The following is a 9,227-nucleotide window of genomic DNA, read 5'->3' on the forward strand; positions in this document are numbered from 1 at the left end:
TAAGCTGTCTGCTCGCATAATATATGGGTTGCATTCTACTTGCCTCTCCTTTTTGTAGCAATACAGCTCCAATTGAATGCAAAGATACACTTGGATTTACATAAAAGTCTTGAGACCAATCAGGGGGCTTTGATATTGGGCCCTTACTCATGGCCTCCTTAAGTTGCTGAAAAGACTCCTATTGCTGCACACCCCATTGGAAAGAAACTCATTTTCTTGTCAACAAGTTCATGGGATGCGCTATCTCTCTAAAATCATCCTAAAGCGTTGATAATACTTGCTCTTTCCTAGAATTCGTTGAACACCCGTCACGCTGTCAGGATTGGCAATGCCATGATTTCTTGAACCTTGCTAGGATCCATTTGTAAGCCTTCTTTAGATACAATATGCCCCAACAAGACTACTTTTGCTTGAGCCAAATGACACTTGCTAGGATTTAGACACCCTTTTGCTTCATCAATCCTAGCTAAGGCCATCTTTAACTTCTCCATGTGATCTATGCAACGAGAATAAATGTAGAAATCATCCAAAAACACCCTTATGAAATTTTCCAAGTAAGGATCAAGGACTTGACTCATGAACCTTTGAAATGTAGCTGGTGCATTGGTCAACCCAAAAGGCATCACTCTACAAGAAAAAACTCCCCAAGGTGTGACAAATGATGTCTTCTTTTGATCTTCCTCCGGAATGCAAATTTGAAAGTACCCAGAATACCCATCACATATAGAATACATCTCATGCCCTGCTACTTGGTCTAGTATTTCATCTTGGAATGGCAAAGGAATACAAGAGATATCCATTTTGAATCATCAACAAGAAAGATGAATCTCACCTCAAGTAGTTGTGTTACCTCTTTCTTTAGTGCCTCAGCTTGGTTTACCTCGAATCGCCTTAAGCATTGCACAACTGGCTTGCTTTTTGGCTTCAACTCAATCTTGTGCTCCTTAAGAGAGACTGGTCAAACCTGTGAATAGCTTGTTGCAAAGAGATATGGGAAATCATCTAACATATCCAAGTACTAGAGCTTCTCACTACTTGATAGAGAATCACCAAGAAGCTCTTCATTGCGTTGGCGTCGTTTAGTGTGCTCTACATCCTCCACATGAAGTGTCTCTACGGGATCTTCTTGTACCACCACCTTGTTCCCTTCCGACTCATCCCGGAGAGCACCAAGACAAAGGCCAAAGGCCACTCTTTCCACCTCACCCTCTGAGCTAGTCTCCTTGGAGCTACACCTTGTCTCTTCGTCTTCATCGATTAAGTTAGAGCTTGAACTCTCTGATATTGAAGACTCCTCCTTGACAACTTCCTTTTTGCAGCTTCTGATGTTTTAGCGCACTTTCTTATCGTTTCCCTACAAAATCAATTCTCTACTATCCCACTTTTGAATAGCCTTCACCTTATGTAGCCAAGGCCTTCCCAAAATCAATGGATAGGCACGTGCATCTGGCTTGGTAGGGATCACCTGAAAAGTAGTTGGCACAGAAATTCCACATACATCCACTTCTAGATTCTTCACAACTCCCAAGGTCTTTACCCTAGTGTTGTCAGCCAATTTCATGCGATAAGGAGAGGTAGTACTAGAGTATTTTAAATCAGCATCTATCATGGTTTTCTCACTCATGACATTAATCGATGCACCTCCATCAATGTAAACATTAGAAATCATTTGACCATCAATGATCACATCAACCACATGCACATCATCCCCAACATCTATATCTACCTTTTGGACAACAGGGTTGGCATCTTTCTTCTTTTTCTTCTTTGACACACTTGTGCTTGCTAGCTTTCCCCATTCTTTCCGTAGTTTTGGAGACAAAGCAAGTAACTGACCAAAGGTAATATGAGCTTCCTTTTCTTTAAGGTTGGACAACAAGTCATAGCTTCCAATGCCTTGTCCTAAAGGAAATTTTGATTGGCTAATTCTCCTTCTAGATGCCTTCTTTTTCTTACTACGCCATTCCTCTTCGTGATGTTCCTCATCTACTTCTTCCCTACTTTCTTCTTCTTCTTTTGCTTTACCAAGCTCCTGTTTAACCATCATTACCTCTCTTTCCTCATCCCTTGAAGAAGATTCTATCAAGGATACTTGTTTTTCTTCTTTCTTTCTCAATCTAGGACACTCAAGGCGATAGTGACCTTTTTCATTACATTAATAGTAGCAAGTGACCCCGCTCTTGTCTCGAGCCTATCCTCACTCTTTGGTGCTCTAGGTTGTCGTGCATTAACCATATGCAATTTTAAATTAGCAACCTCTGCCATCAATTGGGAGATATTATGATCTAACTCAAAGGACTTTGGTACCTGAGGAGTGTCCATTACCTCCACCTTAGAAGTTGTAGCTGTTGAAGATGCAAAAGAGGATTCGATTTGTAGAGAAGCTTCTTTCTTGGTCACAATGCAAAGTGCCTCCATGTATGTTATTGGATATTTACTCATTATCTTTGAGCAAAGACAAGGCTCCAAAGCCATCACAAATTTGTTCATCTTTAAGTGCTCCATCCTTGAGAGAATTTGAGGGGCCGATGATGCAAATGCCACAGCTCGCAAAGCTGCCCTTTCATACTTTGTCCATAAAGTTTCATATCGGATTGCCAACACAGAGACCATCTCACCCTCTCCTTGTGATAGAACTAGTCCAACTACAACATCAAAGAATTTGGTGACTCCACTGCCCTAAATCTTTGCTTCATTGCAGCCACAACTTGTTGGTCCTAGCCCTCCTTGGTAGAGTCCGGCAAGGCCTCATGCCAACTCAAGGCTACACCTTCAAGAAAATTGGGCAAAATCTATGCCCAATCCTTCATGGACCACTCAGAAAGCCGATATCCTCGAACAAAATCCCAAAGATAAGGCTCCGGGTCTTCCCCTTGGGTCCCTCGAAACACTGGAATCTTCACCATGATGAAACACAAAAAGAAAACACCAAGATCCAAGTAATATCCCAAGCAAGATCCAAACAAGATCCCACAGAGCCTTAGTATACCAAGACCAACTTATTATGCATAACCACTTGTTGAAAACCCTCCACAATGTGATCCTCAGCCAAATCTTCAAAAATAAGTGACCAACCAGTACCGTGAAAACATTGTGTATACATACATTCAGAATCACCCTTCTCACAATTGGAAGTGCACATAACAGCTTCAAGATATTGTACTCTTCATCATTTACATAGCAAAAGAAGTTGAAAGCATTGAGATTCACCACTCCACTGTTATAGTCAAAAACCATCCAAAGACTCAACTCTTCTTCACACCAAGTCGGGAGTGCATGAATCAATCCCCAATCTATCATTGTGCTTGATGGAGTTGCCGATTCACCAACATATTAAAGAATGCAAACATAAAGAATATGATCATGATGACCGTGCGAATAGCTTGAGCATCACATTACACCCGAGACCTTTAGTAAGGTGGGATGAATCAAATACCAAATGTACCTGGCATCTCCACCAAAATATGTGACATGAAGTTGGGGGTAATAAACTTCATGCACCTCTTCACTTCCTACTGCTTTCAAACTGAGTGACAGAGATATTTATCACTAGGAAAAGGACATTAAAAAGAAGCTTTTATGCCAAGAGACCACACCAACTTTAGACATTTTGTCAACAGCAGACCTTATTCCCTTTTTCCTCATATGAAGTGGAGGCTTATAATGTATAAAGTTCTTATGATGATAATATAAATCTTTCTTTTTTTGCTCCAAAAAGAAAAATGGAATCCTGAATTTTAACGGAAATCAAGAGCACAATTTATCATACCATATCATATTATTCCAGACTCCCACCCCTCCACCTTTAGTAGCATCAAGTAACCATTTGAGACACTCTACCCTTGGGCTTGGCACTCAAAGTCTCTAGGCATCCACCATTTGAGACACTCTTACCAATTGGACTTGGCACTCAAAGACTCTAGGCATCCACCATTTATTGAGTAATGTGACATTTCTTTTATTGACCCCCAATTCCCAAGTTCTGTAATGCCATTTCCTTTTATCTTCCTCTTCAACCCATATAAAAGCTTTGAGATTTTTTTCTATTTCAGCCCAATGATTCGGTCACAATCTGCAAATGGATGCGAAGTATGTTGTGGTGGCAGACAATATGTGCCTGACAATCAAAACCCGTGCATTCCATCCCATTGTAACCCCATACCTTTTGTGTATCTTTGCCAAATCCTATCCTTGAACCAAATCAAACTCTGCCTCAAGGTAAGCCCAACACTGAATGGGGCACCAAAATAATGGACCACCACCCCTCTCTTAATCTAGTTCACTGGCATCTGGCTCAACCAATCAGGCATCACCCCACACTCACTATGCAACCCAAACATTTTCTCCCAACTGCAAATAGAACCCAAGGCATGGTAGAACTATTGTGATATAGCACATAGATTATTTACACTTGCTTGCTCCTCCAAGGAGAGGGCCGCCATATCATCCACAAAGAATTGCAAGAAAAAGAGATTGCCAGGGGGAAGCACTACCCCTTTAATCCCACCTTTAGCCACCCTTTCCTTTATGAGATGGATGAGAGGGATTGTACAAAGTGAAAAAGTAAAGGTGCTAGAGGACACCCTTGCTAAACTAACCTTCTTAATTCAAATATGCCTACTACCCCACCATTCAAACATAGCCCACAATAGCATTTCCAAACAACTTCTTCACCCCACTTCACAGGACCCATCTCCAAACCTAAGTGTATCAAGAATAGCAAAATGAAGTCCCACCGTACCCTATCATATGCTTGATCAAACTCAAAACCCATCAACACACACCTCTTACTAGTTTTGGCACTATGGTCCACAAAAGAGGAAACAATAAAGATATTTTCAAATATATCTCTTGATTTAACAAACGATTTTGTTCTCTATCAAGAACCTTCATGTAGAGATCTCTGATTCTGCTAGCTAAGGACTTAGCTATTATCTTATAAGATGTATTCAACATAGTTATGGGTCTCCAATCCCTTACCTTCCCCTTGTTTTATCTTTCAGGGAAAATCTTAATCGAGACCACACTTACATCCTCAGACAACCATCCTCTTGCTACTGCATAGTTAGCTATATCAACCAGATCATGCTTAAGTAGCTCCTAGAATTCCACAAAGAGCTCAGCAACAATGAGCCCATCAAGGCCTGGAGATTTATCAAAGCTCTTGCTCGGAGAACTCTTTTCCTAGCCCTATGCTTTGATCGGCATCCACCCTAGGAGCAAGTTTCCTAGTCACCTCATAAGACTCTTTCTCCACATTTCCTCTCGCAGTCCTTCTCAAATCCCGCAATGCTAGCTAGTTCCTCCCTGAATACTAAAGCTATAAGGTTACCTTGAGCATCAAGCACTCCATGTACAGCTTCGCTCTAGTGTTTCTTTTTCACGCTCTAGAAGAAGAACCTCGAGGGACAATCCCAGAGTATCAACCACGTAATTCAACTTTGCATTCAAGCATACTGTGCTCGCTCAAGTTCTTTAGATTATAATTCCACCTCAATCAGCAAGGTAATTCAGACTCATCAAGTTCCTGATGTTTTCTTATGTTGGATTTTCAATGAACTAACAAATGAGAGAGCCTTCTGGAGATGTTGAAGACCATTGTGATCAATGGGATAAAGCAATAAGGGTGTTCCTATAGATTGCTAAAGCCTGGGATGAAAATCTTTGCAAAGAGAATAGTTGATTGTAGATCCAACCTAAGGAAAGCTAAAAAACTCAATCAGTCCAACTCCATAGTGGCTAGCTTGCTGATTGAGGTGGAGGACGCCTTAAAAGATTAACAACTTGAGTGGGAAGAATATGGCTGAATGTAGAATCGAATTATGTACGTCCTCATCTCTCTCTATTCCTTTAAGGAGATGTTAACATCCATAAGGTATAATTGCACAGAATGCAAGGTAATGTGTGATTAGAGGTGATTAGTCTTCATGATTTACTTCAACGGTTGCAGCCATGGAGGGAGTACAGTGTAGGCTTCATGGAGTTTGAGCCACAAATAACCCAGGTGGTTGTTGCAGGCCTCACAAGGTTTGAGCCGCAAATAGCTCAAGATCAGTCTCACCACTCCAGGTTTTGAGCCTCGTATATAGGTTGTGAGCCTGAAATGGCTTTGGACTTGGAGGTGCGAGGCTAACACGTGCTATTTGGTGCTCTTATATGGTTAACACAACTGCTATTTTTGACACACAAGAGTAGAACAATAGAGGAGAGATGGAAAGGATAGTAGAGATGACTTGGCAAGGCTACGGGCCCCAGAGCCTTATAAATGTAAAGAAAGGGATAGTGCAAAAAGGAAAAGGGTTGGCCCTCCCTTCAAAAGGTGACTTGTATAAAAGGCCAAATGGTTGACTTTGGTCTTCATTGTTGTATGCACAAGTTTGGAATATAAGCTCCCTCTTATCTTCCAAGAGTGTCTTTGGGTGTTCTCTTGTTTCCCTTGTAGTGCCTTTGTGTTTGCCACTCCATCCCCCTTCACCCTCTCCTTCCCTCCTCCTTCTCCCCCCTTCTCCCCTCTCTTCTCCCTTCTCCCCCTTCCCTCTTTCTCTTGTGAAATGGTTTTGAGTGTTGACAGTTACCTCTTTAAGAAATATCTCATTTTGCATTCAATGTTTCTTTTCTTTCTTGTTCTTTTCATTGAGTAGATAGACTAGGTACTTTAGCATCCCCCCATCACAAAAAACCTTGATTAGAAACTCCAAAACTATCAAGAATCATAAAAAATCAGTCAGTGACAATGCATTCCTATCCCCATGGGTCGGCACCTTAGCGCTATCCCCATGGCTATCGCCATAGAACTATCCTATCAGTCAAACTCGCGTTGACCCATGACCTTAGCCCTTATCCCCACATGACCTACCTTTTGACCATCATCTAGCCCGTCGCCCGAATTGATGCATGTCAGAATCAAGTATCCCACTAGTCTGACAATCGTTGACCCGTGGCCTTGAGCTCATGCCCACGAATGTTGCCATAGTCTTATCTCCACACCCGCCATATTCATAACCCATCAATCGGCGCCTTAAGCTTACCCTAGCGACCATTGTCATACGATATCCTACCGATCTAGATATCCCATTGACCGATGCCTTAAGCTCATCCCTACAACCGTTGTGATACTGCCAACCTTGCGCCCATCGCCATACCATTATCTCTCCGACCTTATCATCCCTTCGCCCATGGACTTAGCTCATTCCCACGACCATGGGGATACCACCTGCATCCTATCTCGTCAACACGTGTCACTTCCCATCCCTACGACCGTCGCCTTAGCTTCACCCCTACGACTGTTGCCATAATCCTATCTCAACACCCATCGTGATATCTGTGGGGTAGTCCAAAATAAATAAATAGATACTGAATTAAAGTTTTAGCTAGAGTGTGCCCTTTTAGAGGTCGTATACATGCACTTGCAATCTGAAAGAATTTTGTCTAAGGAACCCGTGCCTCAGGATAGTGCTTCGAGCTACACTTAGCCCACCTTTCGCCCCAGTTGGGGATCGTCGGTCCAAACCAGGAGCTCGTTTCCTAGCTCCTACTCTGTAATAGGACCCCAACAGAAGGATCCATCTAGCTCCAATGAGACGGAGAGCTTGAACAAGGAGATGCAAGACCCCGTGGGTCCAAGGGCTTCCGAAGCCCCCTTCACTAGTTTGGCTCCTCCCCACTCTCCTGCTCCTTCTGTAGTGTCCCAGTTAAGAGGTACAATCACCAACATGTTTGGATGTTTAGGCCGAATAGATTCGACAGACATGGAGAACCCCTTCGCCAATATGTTTGCGGGAAGGTAAGGTCAGCAACAACCAGCTCTTGAACTGTAGATAAGGACTGAAACCACCTTTACAAACCCGGGGCCCAGAGCTTTAGCAAGGCACCCTCAGTGGGAATGCATGGAGGATGAAGACCCATGGATGAGGGACTTCATGGGACAAGACCCGAGCTGGGGAGATGTGAGAGGCTCTCAAGGGGGGGTGTCTTATGAACTCCCAACCTTCCACGTGCCTCTGACCCTCGCCGACTATGTGGCACCACAAGTTCCACCCTATCGGCCAATGCAAGGAACCTCCATGCAAATGCCCCATGACCCACCCCCTTTGGGAGTTCGACCATTCCCACCCACCTCTGTTGCTCCAATGAATGGAGAGCTTGGCATGTCCACCCCAACGTTGGTACCAGCAACTCAATGGATTCCACCACCAGCGCCAGTCGCCCCTACGTCCTGTCAGGCCCATAATGGTGTTGCCCCCACTAGCTTCCCGAATAGTGTTATCAGATGAGGCGATGTGCATCCCGGTGAATGCGCTAGGAAAGGGGTCCACATCACCCTTGCCTGCACCATTGTTTCCAACAGGGATCACAAATCCTTCAAGGAGTCGACCCATAGCCATCTCCAAGTTGATGACCAAATTCCTTGGGGAAGGAGATCTTGTCTCCCACGTGGAGCAATTGGAGCAGATATGTGAAGCCTTTGGAGCTCTCAAAAATGTAGAAATGGCTAATGCATTTGGTCTCTCAGTCTGGATGGCAAGGCAAGCCAATGGTATAGGGCTCTCACCCTGGAAGAATAAGTCAACTGGGAGATGCTGAGAAAAGCCTTCATTGTAGGGTTTGCCCCCAGTGAACATAAATGGAGCCCGATTAATCAATTATATGAGGTGAAGAATCCCTTCGGCATTACAGAATCAAGCACCTCAATTCCCGTTGCAAACCATACGAGCGGATGAGCGACGACTGATTGTTGCCCCGCTTCCTCATCGGATTGGCAGACTCAAAGCTGCATGACCACCTGATGGTTATGAAGTCTACCTCCTTCAAACTATGTAGCAAGGTGGATATCTATATAAGTGATAATATGATGGACAAGGTTACCCTGGACAAAACTCTGACCCCATCAAAAGTATCACGATTGGTTAGGTCATCTAGTGTGGAGCTGACCACCAAGAAGGAGAACAACGAGCCCAAGGGCATGGATATGAGTGAGCTTGCCTTAAATTTGCTGAATTAGTTGGACCAATACTGGAGGTCAAGGTGTTAGATATCAATGCTCCACTCTCATGTAACTATGCGGGAACCAGCTAACTCTACTTGTAAGCCCCCCCATATGAGGAGAAGGCATTTGAGTAGCTCGGTTATCTGGTAGGTCCTGGTTTGGACACCAGATGGGGGCCATGTGTGGCTTGATGGTTGGACGGCTTCAGATAGAGTTGGCACACCGCCAACTAGGCTACATG

The sequence above is a fragment of the Dipteris shenzhenensis genome, chromosome 12 (genome assembly GCF_047967505.1).
Source record: "Dipteris shenzhenensis isolate YYH24624 ecotype China chromosome 12, Dip_SZ_1.0, whole genome shotgun sequence".
NCBI lineage: Eukaryota > Viridiplantae > Streptophyta > Polypodiopsida > Gleicheniales > Dipteridaceae > Dipteris > Dipteris shenzhenensis.